The following is an 18,586-nucleotide window of genomic DNA, read 5'->3' as shown; positions in this document are numbered from 1 at the left end:
CTATAATTACAGACATATCACACGGAGTGATTGTCAATACAGGAGTGATTCCTGCTTGTGTTTCAAGTTTTCCATTCTGGGCATCCCATTTTTATGAGATTCTGTCTATACCTACATACTTCACAGGTACATGAAAGCATCATCCCTCTCTTTCTGACTGGTCTGTGTGCCCTGGAAACACAAGGGACCCTGAATTCTATTGGATGTGTAGATTGATATAGCACCTTTGTCTAGTGGTCAAGGCACCTGTTAAAGGCAATATTTGTTGATACAGCATTTTATTATTTAAATTTAACCTTCGCAACTATACTTTTGCAGTATTACCAGTTTTTTTCCTTCCCACAATTTCTAGGTTCTCGGTCATTGAATTATATCCGTTAGTTTGAACTAACTCTGTAGTGTAGACATACCCTGAGAGGGAGAATGGGTAAAGGAGGGAGCTGTGATGTGAGGCTGAAGATTGGGGTGCAGGGTCTGGGAGATAATATGGGTGCAGGAGTGAATTCTGGCTTGGAGGAGGGGGTAAGAGTGGATGCCAGGTCTATAAGGAACTTGTGACTTGCGGCAGATGGTGGGGGTGGTTTGGGTGGTGACCTGGGACAGGGAATTAGGGTGTTTCAGCCAATGGGAACTGAGAGATTATGCTGGGGGTGGGTGCAGCCTGTGAAGCCAGCCTTCATCCCTCTCCCCTGCCCTGCATGAAGCAGAGATGCACATGGAGCAGCCAGCTGCTTTGAGCAGCTTGGGGCTGGTCCGTGTCTGAGGGTCTCAGCGGGATGGGCCATGGACTGGATTCAGAGGCTTGGCAAGCTGAATCCAGCCTATAGGCGGTATCTTTCCCACCCTGACCTACAGCCTTATTGAATTTCAGCTTGTCTAATGCCTAGCTCCTCTAAATATTAATCACTTATGCTTTTATAATCCTACAAATCAATTATGATTAACATACAATAAGCATATAAAATATAGCATTAATTAATCATAATGTAACACAATACTAAATTAAAGTCACTGACTATAATGGGGATGGACTTGATTAAGACAAAGCATGTCATTATGTGGGAAATGGAGTGATGACCCCGTATCTAGAATCCCCGAGTGCTGCACAATTGAGAAGTTTCTGCCCAGAGACTTCTAAGCCTAAGTGAAAGCAGAGCTCTTCATTAATTTAATGAACCTGTTAGTGTGTGTTTATACACTCATGCTTCATAGTATGATTTCTCCTCCTAAACAGCCTAATAAAAAGTCTTTTTCCCCCACTTACTCCCAAAGAAAAAGCCTTCCACCAGGTTTACAGCATCAATAATGTCCTTTGTGTCAGGTATTTCTTGGCAGGTAATGATCAACTGGGTGCAGAGAAGTCTCCAGCTCTCAACTCTTGCACTTGGTCATTAAATGCCAGGAAACGCCCTCCTGTCAGCCATTAGTGCTTAATTAACTCTGTGCTTTCTCTGTATGAAAATTCCTGGCAGCTTTCCCAGAAAAGGGGCACAAGTTGAAGGCCAAATGACCCAAGTAAGTGACAAAAGGCCAAAAGCAAAGAAGAAAACACACTGATATTGTTAGGTTAGAACTTTATTCAGCTCTTCAAGCAATGACATTTACCCTATTGTGTTTATGTCCTAGATAATGGACCTCGTGACAACACCAGGCCTGGCTGCAGTGCACACGCCTCTCTCCCAATTAAGTGAATCGGGGATTGTAGGTGGTCATTTGGACTCAAACCGTCACCAGCAAACTCAATTCTGAACAATAGAAAAGAACACAAGAAAGGCCATAGTGAGTCAAACCAAAGGTCCATCCAGCCCAGTCAAACCAAAGGTCCATCCATCCAACAGTGGCCAATGCTCCAAAGCATGTGGCCTGGGATGGCTGCCCTAACTGTCCTATGGACAGCTCCTGTGGGTGTTCCACTTCAGGTAATTGTAGGGCAGTGCCTCTGAGAGCTGGGGGGACTTTGGATTCATTTCAGTCATTACAGTAAGTACTGGAAGGCCACTACAGCATCAGTTCTGCAATCCTATTTAATTACATAACAGGTCATGAATATGTTGACAGAGGCCCAAGTGGCCACCTTACAGATTTCTAGTAACAGAACATCATTAAGGAACTGTGATGAGGTACACTAAGCCTTCTGCTAGAGAACTTATGGTCTTGCCACACCCCACAAGGGCAAGTAGAGAGGTACTCCAAGCTACTTGGAGTGGCTGTATGGGAAGCAGCCAATCAGGATCCAGCAGGGCACTATAAGAACAGCTGCAGGGCCAGAGCAAGAGCAATTCCTTGCTAGAGCTGGGAGATGGCAGATTGAGTCTGAGTGAATAGCATCCCCCTTCTAACGCTCGGCTGTAGAGGTAAAATCTAGGGGTACATCTAGATTACATGCCTCTGCCGACAGAGGCATGTAAAATAGGCTACCCGACATAGTCAATGAAGCAGGGATTTAAATATCCCTGGCTTCATTAAAAAAATGGCCACCGTGCTGTGCCAGCTCAGCTGATCGACAAGGAAAGACTGTCAACCGCTCCCTTGTGCCTCATGAAGTGAGGTTTACAGGAGCAGCCGACAAAGGCTTCCCTTGTCGACTGTTCCACGTCTTGACTCGTGCACTGTGCCGACAATCAGCTGCACTGGCACTGCGCGGCGGCCGTTTTTATTTTGATGAAGCCAGGGATATTTAAATCCCAGCTTCATTGACTATGTCGGGTAGCCTATTTTACATGCCTCTGCCAACAGAGGCATGTAATCTAGACGAACCCTAGGGGGATTTCTGGAAAGGTTTTGTTCTTTTGAGGTAGAATGCTAGAGAGCTTCTCACATCTTGAGTGTGTAGGGCAGCCTCTGTTGGGTTACTGCGTGGCTTAGGATAAAGTGTCAGGAGGTGAACAAGTTAATTCAAGTGAAATGCAGTAGTTATTTTTGGTAATAAAATAATTTTGGATGTGGACATAAGGTGACTTTGTCCTTGAAAAATGATGTGTATGGGAGATCAGCCATGAGTGCCCCATCTCACTAACTCTTCTGGCCGAAGTAAAGGTAACATTCGAGAAGTACAGTAATGAAAAGGTGGCAAGTAGTTTGAAGAGTGATAAGGATGATATCTATCCGATTAACCCTTTACATTCCTAGATGTAAAGATGGCTGGCTCCAATGCCCACTTAATCACTCTTATGTAAGTACTTGTGTTTTGTTCTTTAATGTATTAAATAAGATCTCCAAGATCAGATAATTCATTTCCCCCAAGTATTTCCCCATTGTGCTTTTGGCCTGGAAGAGAACAAAAATAAACCAACAATCCAAATCAAACACAGGAAGTATTCAAAGTTCTCAAAACTGCAAGTGAGCATAATCACCAAGAAATGAATCCTCCCATTGTCCTCTCTCCCTAGAGTACAGATGCAAATGTGAGCAATTTTAACAACATTCAGAAAAACACGCCTAGTTCTACAGTATCCCGCTCAAATCAATGTACAAGAACCAGACCTTACAAACAAACATTGCTCAGAAGGTAATGAAAAATGGAAGTGTCTTTTTTTAATATTTCTGGCAGTTTCTAGGCACCAGCTGCAGACTATTTTCATTTACCATTTTGACCTTGTTTGGTTTTATTCATTTTTCCTGATTTGCTTTTCTTTAAAACAGTGTAGGAAACACTTCAACAGCCAATTTTATAAATCAAACTTTTGCAGCCTCAGGCCCTGATTCAGACAAGCAATGCAGCATGCGCTGAACTTTAGGCATGTGCCTTTTTTTTTTTTTTAAATTATTATTAGAGCCTAAACTTCTTACTTACCCTGCACCTACATTATCAGAGCCCTCTACAGCAGTAGTTTTCAAACTATAGATTGCAGTACTGGGTAGTGGAATGTCAGTTCCTAGGTCTTGTTGCTGCAGGGGGGGGGGGGCCAGGTGACCAGTAGGGTGCTAAGGCAGCTACCTGCCAGTCCTGGCACTGCTGACTGAGCTGTACCCCAGAAGCAGCCGGCAGCAGGCCAGGCTCTTAGGTGTGGTGGGGAGAGCACACAGAGCTCTGTGCACTGCCTCTGCCCCAAGTACTAGAATTCCCATTGGCTAGGAACCTGCTGCTACTGGCTGCTTTGGGTGTGCAGCATAGTCTGTGATGCCAGGAGAGGCAGGAAGTCTGCCTTATCCCTTAGCACTCCCACTGCACCTCTGATGGGGAGCCACTCAAGGGAAGCTCCTCCTGTCCCAGCTCTGACCCCTCTAAAGCCAGAGCCCCCTCCTTCATCCCAAAGTTCTCATCCTCATTACCACTCTGGAGCCCACACTCCAGTCAAATTATGTTGGGTCCTGGGCATCAATGATTTTCTTCAAATGGATCATGAGGAAAAGTTTGAAAACCCTGCTCTACAACAGAGCAAACTAGTCCCTTCATATCCACTGTCAAACTCCTTAGGCCTTCTGGAGATGTGTTTCTTACAAGTTAGCAGATGTGGTGCTGATCTGCTCCCATTGCCACTCTAAATATTTACATTTCTGCATTAATCTGCACAGGAGAAAAGAGGGGAAAGGGCAAAAGCTGTAGCTGAGGCGAGTTTTCCATCCTCCCCCACCATATGGATTCTGAAAGTTGGAATCCAGAGAACATTATTTATCCACAAAGAGCATAACCCTACACTCCTTGTACACCAAAACTCCCCGTCGACTTCTAGGAGTTTGGGGGAGGCAGGGACGAACCAATCCAGGATCAACCTATGTTGTTTTTAATACAGCTTGTTTCATAATAAACATGAATGATAGAAAAGATCAAGTTAATAACCTCGCAGAGGGTAAAGACTTCCAGGGCTGGATGGGTCATGCAGGTACATAAATCCTGAGTTTATAGTTGCACTGCCCAAAGACAAGGATCAAATTGTGACTTACAAGGACAGTACCTTTACTACTTATCCCTTGTCCTAGTGTGGGGAGAAAGCTGAACCAGTATTTTACCCAGCCTACCTCATTTCCTCCTCCATGGCAGCTGCATTGCCCAGCACATTAGAAGGGGTGGCAAAGCCTGGGGGCTAACAGAATTGCTGAACCAATGGTGGCAGGGGTGCAACTCTGCACTCCTGGAAGGGGCTGGGTCTTGGGCGGAAAGGGCAGGGCTGAGACTAGCCTCCTTCTGCCGGCCTCTCAGCATCACCAAGGGTTCCAGAAAATGCTGCATGGGGCTCCAGCAGTGATGTAAAGGATCCAGGGCTCTGGCCACTGTTGCTTCCACAGTGGTGGCAGTAGCAGCCAGTAACCCCTGACCCTTTTGAATTACCCAGGAAGCTGCCCACTTTGGTTCTGCCTGTTGGTAGGCCTGGGCAGAGCCAAGGCTGTCCTTGCACATCACTCGTGCCCACTCCTTCACAGCTGCTTTTCCCTCCCATTTTCAATCCTGTTCTATGGGTAGTCCATGGTGGCATGTAAGGAGCTGCCTTAAATATAGCATTTTTATTCCCATTGTACAGGTGTAATAGGCAATTGAACCCTAAAAATCTTGACAAAATGGACTATCAAAGTGGTTTGGTGCTCTGAGGGCCCCCTAGCAGTGTAGATACAATGACCAAGCGACTGGCAAACAGCAATATTAGCAAAATGATGTCATTTACCCCTGTGCCAACACACTGGGTGTGTCTAGACTACATGGCTCCGTCAACGGAGCCATGTAGATTAGGCAGGACGGCAAAGGGAAATGAAGCAGTGATTTAAATAATTGCCACTTCATTTAAATCAAAATGGCCACCACGCTGTGCCGATCAGCTGATTGTCGGCACAGTGTGGCAGCCTAGACGGGGATCTGCCAACCCCAGAGCCCTTCATCAGTAGATCCTTTATGCTTCGTGAAACGAGGCTTCCAGGATCTGCCGACGAAGGGTTCTGGGGTCGGCAGATCCCCGTCTAGACTGCCGCACTGTGCCAACAATCAGCTGATCGGCACAGCGCGGTGGCCATTTTGATTTAAATGAAGCGGTGATTATTTAAATCGCTGCTTCATTTCCCTTTTTCGCGTAAACTAATCTATGTGGCTCCGTCGACAAAGCCATGTAGTTTAGACATACCCACTGACGTCAATGGTGGTGCAATCAAGACTGATCCTGACTGAACAGGGGCAATGATGAAAAAGGCACCTAAAACATTGTTAGATAATAGGCCTTCAGTTTAAGGCCAGGTTAGACTATAATAGTCTTGCCAACTCTCACAATATATGGTGTTTCACTTAAAACCCCAGGGGCGGGGAATGTGATATATTGCATTTTGAAAGCAGAACAGGACAAAGGCTTTTTAGGTTGTCTGCAAAGTTAAATAAGATTTTAGCTATAAATCTTTCAATTTAGAAATGTTTTTCTAACTATATTTATGCTTTTAATTATATATATATATATATATATATATATATATATATATATATATATATATATATATAAAAAATAAAATATAGGATCGATCGATCTGCACAGCAGGAGTAAATTAAAAATGAAGTGAAACTATATCATAACTTTTCAGATATATTGTCAATTGTCTGTATATTATGGCCCAAGTACTAGAAATGTTCATAAATAATTTGAACTAAACCTGGGCATATTTTCAGAGCATTAAGGAGTATTACTGCTTCCCCACTGCACAGCTCGGAAAGCTGGCTGTAGAAACCCTGGGATAATTTGAAAGAGCAAATCTTGTGTTGCTCAGCAACAGCACACCCTGATATAAAGGATGCAGGCAACTGGAAGACTTAATATCAGGGAATGGTGATTACGAGGGGGAAAATAAAGATGAACAAATAGAATCTATTTGCGTAAGGTCTATAAAACTGAAATAGGTTGAAAAAAATCAGATGAATCAATCACACTAATATTAATCTTTGGATAACAGAACTAAGGGAAAGTTATTGCTCAGAACCAATGAGCCAGCATCGCAGTACAATAAATAGCATTATTTGCAGTATTTGGATACAATAGGAAAGAAGGAATTAAATGTTATTAAAGAGCTTGAAAGAGCTCCTGTCTCTATGGATATGGGGAAAGCGGTGGACATGATGTACCTTGACTTTACCAAAGCTTTTGATATGGTTTCCCACAGTATTCTTGCCAGCAAGTTAAAGAAGTATGGATTGCATGAATGGACTATAAGGTGGATAGAAAGCTGGCTGGATTGTCTGGGTTCAATGGGTAGTGATCAACGACTAAGGCTAGGTCTACACTACATGTTTCTTGCGCAAGAAGCCTTTTGCACATCTGCCATGTGCTTTTTCACAGAATGGCCATCAGAGCACCTGAGTTTTTTCCTATAGGGGTTTCTTGCTCAAGAAACCCCTCTGGAGCATCCACACTTGCCTTCTTGCACAACATCTGTAGCACTAAAAGCAGTTATGCCTCAGAAAAGGAGGTTTACTTATGGTGGAAAAAGCCATCTGTTCTGCCGTTTAACTGCTCATTTAACTGCACAAGAGCTCATTTGAGGTATGGACGCGCCACAGGTTTTTGCGCAAAAACCTTGTAGTGTAGACATAGCCTGAAAGTCTACCTGGGGTCAATCTTGGGGCTGGTTTTGTTCAACATCTTCATTAATAATCTGGATGATGACATGGATTGCACACTCTACAAGCTCACAGATGACTAAACTGGGGGAGAGCCAGATACGTTGGAGGGAAAAAAATAGGGCCCAGAGCAACCTAGACAAATTGGACGATTGGGCTAAAAGAAATCTGATGAAGTTCAACAAATTAAGACGTAGAGTCCTGCACTAAGGACAGATTAATCCCATGCACTGCTATAGGCTAGGGACTGACTAAGTAGCATTTCTGCAGGGGACACTGGAATTACAGTAGAGAAGCTAGATATGAGCCAGCAGTGTGCCCTTGTTGCAAACAGGCTAATGGTATATTGGGCTTGATTAGGAGCACTGCCAGCAGATCGAGGAAAGTGATTATTCCCCTCTGTTTGCCACTGGTGAGGCCACATCTGAAGTATTGCATCCAGTTTTGTGCCCTCCACTACAGAAAAGATGTACACAAAGGGTGTGTCTAAACTACATGGCTCCATTGATGGAGCCATGTAGATTAGGCTGATCGGCAAAGGGAAATGAAGCCACGATTTAAATAATTGTGGCTTCATTTAAATTTAAATGGCTGCTGTGCTGAGCCAACCAACAGCTGATCAGCTGTTTGTCGGCTCAGTGCACTAGTCTGGACACTCCCGCACCGACCTGAAAGTCCTTTATCGACCTCCCCGTTATGCCTCGTAGGATGAGGTTTACCGGGGAGGTCAATAAAGGGCTTTCATGTTGGCAGGGGAGCATCCAGACTGCCCCAGTCTGCCGACAAACAGCTGATCGGCAGAGCAGGGCAGCCATTTAAATTTAAATGAAGCCGCAATTATTTAAATCGCGGCTTCATTTCTGTTTGCCGAACAAACAAAATCTACATGGCTCCATCGACGGAGCCATGTAGTTTAGACGTACCCAAATTGAAGAGAGTCTAGTGGATGTCTACAAAAATTATTAGGGACCTGGGGCACACAACTTATGAGGAGAGGCTGAGGGAACTGGGATTATTGAGTCTACAGAAGAGATAAAGGGGGGGGGTTGATATCAGCCTTCAACTACCTGAAGGGGGGGGGTGCCAAAGAGGGTGGAGAGAGGCTGTTCAGTAGCCATGTCTACCCAGCAGTGTTATTTTGAAATAAAGTGAGCTCTACGCAGCAAGCCCATTATTCCGAATTCTGTAACCCTCATTTTACAAATAATGCCTCTTTCGAAACAGTTATTTTGAAACAGGCTGTGTGTAGACAGAGCAGCTGTGGTTATTTCAAAATAAGTGGCTTCCTACAGGTGTCCTGGTGGACACTCTGCCTGCATTCATCAGGACTCTATAGTTCCCCTTCCCCGGTAGCCCTTAAAGCTGCAGCTACAGGGGAAGAGCTTGTGGCACAAGGCAGGCCCTGATAGTTACGTGCCACACTGCAGCACCCAGCTCTGCCTTCCCTCCCGCCATGGCAGATCCCAGCATGCCTCCTGAGCCCTCCATGGCTGCCAGCACCGCTGCAGGCTGCCCCCAAGCTCCTGCCTGGGGGCAAAGGAGGCAGGCCCCATCCTGGACTGGTGCAGAAATGGGAGACAAAGCTAACCTCTAGGATTGCCGCACCAGGCACAGGAACACTGAGATCTATGGCCAGATGGCCGACAGCCTGGGTCAGAGGGGGCACATGTGCACGTGAAAGTCAAGGAGCTCAGGCAGGCCTAGACTAAGGCCAGGGAGTGCAGATCCTGCTCATGGACAGAGCCCCAGACCTGCCCCTACTTTGACCAGCTCCACCACATCCTTGGTGGAGAGGCCAGTCCCTTCCCCCTCCCTTGTTGTGGAATCTGGGCTGGAGACGCCCATCATGGCCCTCCCAGAAGGCAGGCCTGTGGCCAAGGAGGAGGAGGAACAAGCAGTGAAGCCACAATGCCTGCCAGCCAGGAGCTCAGCCAGTCCCTGGAGCTGGTACCACTCTCTCAGGATGTTGCCCATGGATCGGTCGAAGCCAGGGAAGGCACATTAGGTGAGCTCCATTACTTTCCCTAGGCACACATGGGGGGAGGCAGTGGGCAGCAAGGGGCTGCATGCTCCTCACCCAGCGCTCTCAGCCAGGGGATCACGCAGCAGCCTGTGCACGTGGGTGCACATGGAGCACCAGTCCAGAGCAGCACCAGTCCAGAGCACAGAGCTCCAATGAGGCTGACTCAGAGAACCGTTATGATCCTGCTCACAGGGTGTCTGGAGAGGCCTGCTTTACTCCCAACTCCGTGGTGGGACACCCTCCCACCACAAGACACCACTGAGGAGGAGGGTGTCAGGGACACACACAGCAGTGCTGTGCATGGCACATGGGCATGCCCAGTCTCTCGGAGCAGCACGCATTCCTGGGCAAGTGCAGTGAGGCAGAGGGCACCAAGCCCTTGCTAGGAGAGCCTGCCAGGAAGGGAAGGAAGTGGAAGGGACATTCACAAGGACCAACCCCTACTTACCCCATCTCTTGGCAGGGCTTTGTGAAGGTGGGACTAGAAAACCTCCCATGGATGGAGCTTCCACCCCTGCCCTTCCCTAGGGAACCCCATTCCAGCAGTTCACCTCCCTCCCAATAACAGAGTGCCATACCTGCATGACCACAACCCCAACAGTCGATCTCCCCACACCAAACTGGCTCCCAACAGAGTAGTAGCTGTCCGGCATGGCGAGTTTCCACAGAGCGATGGCGACCTGCTTCTGGAGGGGGATGGTGGGTGGCATGTGGGTGTCCCATCACCTGAGGACAGAGGCAAGCCATTCACACAGCTTCAGGAAGGCGTCTTTCCGCTTGCGGAAATTCTGGAGCCACTGCTGGGCATCCCACCAGTCGGAACTGGTGTCCTGTTGCCAGAAGTGGCATTGCACAGTGCTCAGGGGAGGGCAGGAGGGGCTGTGCTGCATGAGCAGCATGTGGAAAGAGATGAGGAAGTGCCCTGCAGGGAGCTACGGGTCCTGGTTCTGCAGTACCATGTGGGCAGCCTGCAAAAATTGCACCAGGAGATGCATTGTGAGGTCCAGGAGCTGGAGACTGCTTGGCAGCAAGTCCAGCTCCATGGCAGAAGAGCTGTGGTGTCCTCAAGGGCAACCAGCGCACACAGTGAAAAGGCTTTGCTGTCCCTCAAGGTGACTGCTGTCCTTATGTTCTGCAGGGGTAAGAGTGAAGGGGGCACACTGCAGGGGTTAGGGGTCCAGGAGGGATGTGCAGGGCTTGAGGGGGAAGGGAGAATGAGGAGCCTAAGGAGCAGGAGCAATGTGGAGCACCACAACCATGGGGTCTGGGGCACCAAAATGCAATTTCACCCAGGATGCTAATTTTCCCTATAGTTGGCCCTGAATTCAAGTGGTGGGCTGGTGAAAGTCAAAGCTCCATTGCTTCCATTTACCCCAACTGAGCTCAGGCATGCAGATCTGATCTACAGGTCTCAATAGCTGCCCGCTTCATCAGCTATGCAGATGGTATAAACTTTACACCACTGACACCATGTTACATACTGTACACCATTTTGTGAGAAACCAATGCAGATCAACTTCCTGGCACTCACAGCTCTGTCCTAACTTACTTTTCTATTCTCCCCGTTTATCCAAAGGAATGCCGCGTTTCCAGTTTCACTGTGATAAATGGGGCTGTACTGCATTTAGTTCTGACCTTTTCAAAGACTGTCAGTGAGTTCACACAAGCCACATTTATCTTTGGTAAACATGGATTTGTACTGTATTTCTCGGTGATAGAGATTGGGCCAGCATCACACGAGTGCAAATTAGGGATGTAAAGGTTCACTGGTTAATTAGTAAGCCTCACCCTTATCAGGTGCACTCCATTCCAGGGAAGGTGGCATTTCCACCTGCTCCCTTCTTCAGGGGTGGTAGGAGGGAAAGGCTGTGGTTTTTTTCCTGCCAGAGGCTCCACAGAAGCCTGGTGGAAGAGGCTGAAAGAAGCGTGGCCTTGGAACTGTGCTGGGAGCAGAATGTCCAACTTCAGGAAGTCAGGGCAGCACTGTGGTGAATCTGGTCTGTACACGAAGCACCCAGCCTACCTTAGTGGTGTCCTCAGAGTGACTAGAAAAAAAAAAAAAAAACCACCAACTTCAGGCTAGTTTCTCCATTCTTAACAAACCTGTTTAGAAACCTGGCTCTTAAACAGCCTCATTGTGTCAGTGAAAATAGAAATGTCTTACTGTGAATGTTCCTGACTGGGCCAATGCCTGCATTATTTACTGTCAGACACCCCCCAAAAAAGGGAACTAGTTTACAAATTCACCTTACTGGGTGATGCTTACTGGTTACAGTTAACCAGCTGCTCCAGCTTGGAGTGGAGCGCCCCTGCCCACAGCACCCTGGGGCTGCTCCAGCCCGGCCAGAGCAACCCCTACTTGTGGAAGGCCTATCCCCGTGCCAGGGGCGCTTCAGCCAAATTAGAGCAGCCCCTGCTCCCAGGGAGGGGTCACTCCATCCTGGCCACAAAGGGTAAGGGGCCACTACCACTAACAAAGGTTAAATAGAGATTAGGACAGGTTTTCTGAGGTAAGCTATTTACAGATTGGTAAGTATTGATTGAGGTAAAAAGGAGACTGCTGATCTGCAACCGTAGCCAGCGGCGGTTGAGAAGGGGAGGGGGGACCGGCTGCGCATGTGCAAAAGCCTACTCAGAACGCACACCAGCTCCTCGTGGACATGACTGGCCAGGGGCACTGCTGTCACAAGTCTCCAATCTCATGCACAGTGGCACTGAAGCACCTACGGTGGAGCACCCATGGGGACACTCCTTGAAGAAGAATCTGAAATTATTATTTTTAAGCCTGTCTCAGGATTTTGTGGGATCATGATTTGTAAATGTTTTGATATGGCAAGTCATGATTTGTGAATGTTTATAGTTGGCAATACATTGAATACTGAATATAATCTGAAAACCGGCCGCATGTACACAAAGTCTGGCCTCTCCACAGGTCTTCAGCTGTATGGGGCAGGTAGAATCACCGATAGCTTTTGAAGGATCGAGGCTTTCAATCTCAGGCATTGAACGCATAATTCATTCAGGACAGCGAACAGGCATCAGGCTATAGACATTACTACTGGGAAACAGAGCCCAGCACACATTAGGGGCAAGTAAAAGAAGTTGCAAACCTGTCAGTGGGAGGGAACTGTTGAAAGTTTTCTGTTTAAACTATTTTTCCACAAAAATTTAGGGATTCATCTAAAACTAAATGTTTTGTGATGTGGGGTGTGCCTTCTGCAGGGAGTCATGGCTGAAACAAACCCAAAACCATCAGTTTGGTGAAAAAAAAGTATCAATCTTGGTTTTTCTGTGAAAAGTCAAAGTTTTCCATGGAAAAAAGTTCATTTTATGGTTCTCTTTACTCACCATTTCTTTTCATTCCCGCAAGCAGGCTCTTGTTACAGGGAGGACATGACGACAAGGTGTCAGGCAATTAACATGGCTATGACCTTGTTTAGAACAGCAGAGGGTGTGCAGTGTATTCATAGGGCAGTGGGAACAGAACCAAAACCTTCTAGCTTCAGAAGCACAGATTTTCAACAACTTGAGCTGAAGCAGTTGTTTTTTCCTCTTTGTCTTATCTTCTACTTGAAAATGTTCCCACTGTTTTTAGAAGTAGATCTAAGGCAGATGCTGTAAGCTACAATTGCCTGAATCTTTATCAGCCCAGTCATAAAAGTGAAATTACCTCTGATACCCTAAAAGGTATCCTTGATGAGAAGAACATAAGCTCCTTGCTCTTTAGCATGTTGTTGAAAGACTCTAGGATTCAGCACTAAGGCTATTGTCATGATATGCCTTTCTTGGATAACCAGTGATAAGTCAGGCTTTCATTAAGTGTATTAATTGGCTTTCCGTCCTCAATGTAAGTGTCAGATGCAATTAAGAGGCTTTGCTGTTTTTCCAATGTAAAGTTGGTTCTATGTAATGGATGTGAGACATCCTGACTATTAAACAACTGATTAAATGAGAAGCCAACCTGATGTGCCCTAAAAGAAATACCATCTCCTTCAATTTGACCTAATTAACTCTTCAATTCATCAAAAGCTATTTGCCTTGAATATTTTTAGATTTGTTTAAAAAAAACTTCAACAAAACTAAAAAAAGTTAAGAAAAATGATGAAAATAAAAAAATCAGAATTCATGGAAATGTTGGGATTTTATTGATATCATTGTTTTATATGGGATATTACCATCACACCAATTTGATCTAAACTCCTTTATTATTTCCAAAGGCTGAGTGGTCTTTGTATAATTGGTATAAGCCTGTCTAGAAAGCCTAAATAAACAGTTAATACATCCCACAGTAACAGAGACATAAGCATTTGATCAAAATACTCATGAAAGGATCTGTTCCAGGGATTACCCTCTCATCACGAACTGCTTGCTCCAGAATGACTATGTAGGATTGGTTCTTTTATACAGCAGTGATGTTTATTATATAACAAACAAGGGATTTCATATTGACTCATTATCAAAGCTAAAAGCCACATTGATTTTCCTTTATCGTTCAAACTAGCTAGAACCATTTCTAAAAATTTGAGATTTTTTGAGGACGTTTCCTCTTATCTTTACAGTTACCCTTCAGGTCCAGTTTTCCAATTAAACTACATTCCAAACTCAGTGTTTCCAATCAAGTATACCCTCTTTCAAGGCATGGCTATGTTGCTCAGAGGTGTGAAAAGAACACACAGAGAGAGAGAGAGTTATGCTGACAAAAGCCCCATATAGCAGCAATGTCAACAGAAAAGTGCTTATTTCAACACAGCAGATGTCAAGGTACTGTTTCTACACCAGCAGAAGAACTCTGTGGGTGTACTCTGCATCTATACTGGGAGGACTAAAGACAGCAGCACACTCCCTAGGCCACATCTTCACTATGTGGAAGATAGACGCTACCACAATTAATCTTCTCCAGTTCAATTTAGTTGGTCTAGTAAAGCAGCCATGGGACAGTGTACCAGTACCTATTTCCCCCAGCATGGCTTTTTTTTTTCCTTCTCAACTTTTCCCCAGGTCTTCACGGCCCTGCCCTTTTGTTGAGTTAAAAAAAGCCACACTGGGGAAAGATAGGTGCTGGGGAAAAATAGGTGCTGGTACACTGCCCATAGCTGCTTTTTTTTTTTTTTTTAAATAATCAACTTTGCCCCAGCTCTTCACACTGTCTCCACTGCTATTGTGGCTCTTCGTCTGGAATGGGGGAACGGGTTAGCCACCCCTACTCTAGAAGATTGGAGACTCACTGTTGTCAAGTACTATGCAATACCTGGAGTATTTAATTGGGTATTGAGATGGGCCAATCTTCCTCAATTTCTATCAGTCACAACAAAATTCAGTGAGATTTTAACCAGATACATTTGTCCAAATGGCATCCAGCAAAAGCATCAGGTGACATTATAATAAATTGCATTCTTCAGACCATTCAGCAAGGACTTGGATGTGTTGTACCTTCAGTTCTGAGCAGGTTTTATACAGTAATTTCTTTGAGATTGGTGTATGATGAAAAAGGAGCCTGCTGCCCTTTTCAGTTTATAATGTCACCAGAAATTGAGTCTGTTTAACAGATGGAAAATTTATCATTTCAGCCTTAATCCTGTATTAAAAAGTCACCTTTTTGATAACTGATCCCCTCATGTATAATAGATGCTGCAGGTGTCTAACAAAGTCCCATAAAGTTAAGGTTTCTTTAATTGCCAAGACAGCCAGATCCCCTTTCCATTATAAGGAAAGAAACAAAACTCCAGAACAAAAGTTGTATAATCAGCTTTACTGTGGCATGATATGCTGCTCTAAAAATTAGTTGCAGTTCAAAGCCCAGATTCTCAATTATTTAGTATAGCTCCATTTGCTCCAACCAAACCATCATAGATCATTAAGATTCAGATAAAAGAAAGATTCTAGTTTTGACTCAACTCTTGTAAATCTTGCTATAGTTTCAAGAACCTCTTAAATTTCATAACAGATGTCTAAGAAATATTTCAGTCTAATTTCTATTACTTACATGTTATTCACCTTTAGTCTGAGAAATAATATAGTCCGGACTCTGGATGATTGAGCAGAGAAAGACAGAATTTTCAGCATTCTAGTTCTCGCTCTGCCAATTTCAAGATACTTCCGGTATCCCAAAATAGCAATGCTGTCTAGACGTAGCCTCAAGGTCCCCACTCAGGCATGGTTTAGCAGAGCTAATCTCTGAAGCCAGCAAAGTCTGCTGGTTGCTTGATTTCTAGACACCTTCAAGAGCTGATGCTCGTCTCAGTTTTCACTGAAAAAAGTTTCTAGGTCTTTTCAATATAGAAGCTGGCTTCATGGATGGCCTTTGGGGTCTGTTGAAGCCCATGAGTCCTGGGATGCTATTGGCAGGTAGGGAAGAATAGGGTTTGTAACTTAAACACTTGAATTTCATGGAAGTCAATGTTGATAAATGCAAAATAATGCACAAGGAAAAATATAATCCCTACTATACATACTGTGCAAAGTTCTGGCAGTGCCCTGTGGGTCTCACACTACTGACAGATAGTATTAGCCTCAGAGACTGGCTGTGGTCCTATACACAACCCATTTCTCTTTACAGGAGGCAGGAGCCACAGCTTAGTGAGCTATAAGCATCACAGGCTAGTCCATGGTTTTGAGGTGAAAACCCCTTGATAGTCCTGGTCTCCTTTCTTGGGACAGGCTCTGCATTAGCGTGGGGGAAGTTTGGGAGGGATCCAGGCCCACCCACTACTCTGGGTTCCAGCTCAGGGACCCTAAAGTAGCAGCAGCAGTCAAGATTGTTTTTCCTTCCAACTAGGCACTATTTTCACTGGTCCATGTCCCCAAACAACCCCTACAAAATGTCCCCCTCTGGTACCTGTTAACCAGCTCTCAGCTCACACAGAACTTCTTCTTGTTCCTCCCTTTCTCCTTCCAGTCCAACACTTTTTGTCTTTCCCCTCCTCTTACTTAGGGGAGGCCTTTTAAAGCAACTCCACTGGCTGTAATTGGCTGCAGGTGTTGAGTGACTTGCCTGAAGGAGCAATCTAATTAATTAGCCCCAGGTGTTTTCCTGCTTTCATTTTATTGCAGCAGGCTCTTGTAGTTTATTCTGGAAAGAGAAAACCACTTATCCAGTGCCCTGTATTCCTGCCTTCCACCAGACTGTGGCAGGCTGCTGGCTTAGGTCTGTCACGATACAAAATGAAGGAGTGTAAATTAGCTATTACCACTCCAGAAAGAGATCTTGGAATCATTGTGGATAGTTCCCTGAAAATACCTGAAAAGCTAACAGAATATTAGGAATCATTGGAAAGGAATAGATAATACAGGGGTGGGCAATAATTTTTGACTGGGGGCCACTTCAGAAATTTTTGAAGTGACCCCAGGCTGCCCCAGAAGGGGTGGGGCCTTAGGCAAAAGGGGTGGAGCCAGGACACTTCAGTGCTTCCCCTCCCACAGACCCTGATAGGTCTGGGGAGGGGGGGAGCACGTGAAGTCTTTGCCCCTGCTGCCCCCCCCTCCCGAGAGAACCACCAGCTGTACTGAGCAGGTGGTGATTCCCTATAGGCATCAGGGCCCCTGGCGGTAAGAGGAAACTTCACACACTTCCCTCAATCCCCCGGCCAATTAGGGCTTGGGGTGATGGGGTGCACGCGAAGTCTTCTCCCACCCTGCCCCCATCCTTCAAGGAAACGCCACACCTCTTGCAGGGGTGCGGAGACTTTGCACACTCCCCTGCCCCCAGGCCAATCAGAGCCTGGGGGAGGGGGAAGCATGCAAAGTCTCCTCCCACCCTGCCCCCTTCCTTCTTTTAAGTGCCATGTGCTCCCTGCAGGACAGGATATGGGCAGAAGGAAATTTTGCACACTCCCCCTGCTCCCAAGCCCTAATTGGCCTGGGGGCATATGGGACACATGAAGTCTCTCACTCCCTGCCCTCCGGTCACTGGGCTTAGAGTCCATCAGGGTTGACTCTAAGCGCCACACATTCCCCAGTCCCTAGGCCCTGATCAACCCTCCTGGAGGGCCAATCTGGCCTGTGGAGGCCCTTTTGCCCACTCCTGAGATAATAAGACAGAAAATATCATATTACATCTTTATATAGTCATGGTATGTCCTCATCTTCAATACTGCATGCAGATCCGGTCACCCCATCAAATAAAAAATATATTGGATTTTGGTAAAGGTACAGAGAAGGATAACAGAAATGATTAGGAGTAAGGAACAGCTTCCATATAAAGGGAAATTAAAAAGACTGGGACTCTTCAGCTAGGAAAAAATGACTGAAGAATGGGTGATATGCTAGAGGTCTAGAAAATTATGAATGGCGTGGAAAAATTAAATAAGGAAATGGTATTTACTTCTTCACTAACATAGCACAAGAAGATCACTCAATTAAATATATAGGCAGAAGATTTAAAACAAAAGAAATTATTTCTTCATGGCCAACCTGTGAAACTCTTTGCCAGGGGATGGTGGAAAAATTCAATCTATAACAGGGTTCCAATAAGAATGAAATAAGTTCAATAGCTACTAGCCAGAATGGGCAGGGTTGGTGTCCCTAGCTTCTGTTTGCCAGAAGCTGGAAATGGGTGACAGGGGATGGGTCACTTGGGCTGTGTCCAGACTCCATGCCTCCGTCGACGGAGGCATGTAGATTAGCCAGATCGGAAGAGGGAAATGAAGCCGCGATTAAAATAATCGCGGCTTCATTTAAATTTAAATGGCTGCCCCGATCTGCCGATCAGCTGTTTGTCGGCAGATCGGGAGAGTCTGGACGCGATGCCCCGACAAAGAAGCCTTTCTTCATCGACACAGGTAAGCCTCGTGAAACCAGGTTTACCTGTGTCGATGAAGAAAGGCTTCTTTGTCGGGGCATCGCGTCCAGACTCTCCCGATCTGCCGACAAACAGCTGATCGGCAGATCGGGGCAGCCATTTAAATTTAAATGAAGCCGCGATTATTTTAATCGCGGCTTCATTTCCCTCTTCCGATCTGGCTAATCTACATGCCTCCGTCGACGGAGGCATGGAGTCTGGACACAGCCTTGATGATTACCTCTTCTGTTCATTCCTTCTG

At 45.8% G+C, this 18,586-nt stretch overlaps 1 long non-coding RNA gene across 1 annotated transcript; it reads right to left on the bottom strand.

The window, feature by feature from the left end:
• Positions 1-10,955: 10,955 nt before the first annotated feature.
• LOC142818676 (uncharacterized) lies at positions 10,956-16,453 on the bottom strand. Its single transcript, XR_012896263.2, has 2 exons — positions 16,384-16,453; positions 10,956-11,593 (listed from the first exon to the last, which is right to left on the bottom strand). It is a non-coding gene; the product is annotated as an uncharacterized LOC142818676 (long non-coding RNA).
• Positions 16,454-18,586: the final 2,133 nt, after the last annotated feature.

This window comes from Pelodiscus sinensis, chromosome 16, assembly GCF_052426305.1.
Source record: "Pelodiscus sinensis isolate ZL-2025 chromosome 16, ASM5242630v1, whole genome shotgun sequence".
Classification (NCBI taxonomy): domain Eukaryota; kingdom Metazoa; phylum Chordata; order Testudines; family Trionychidae; genus Pelodiscus; species Pelodiscus sinensis.
The sequence above is the reverse complement of the archived record's forward strand: the minus strand, read 5'-3'. Positions and strand labels throughout refer to the sequence as shown.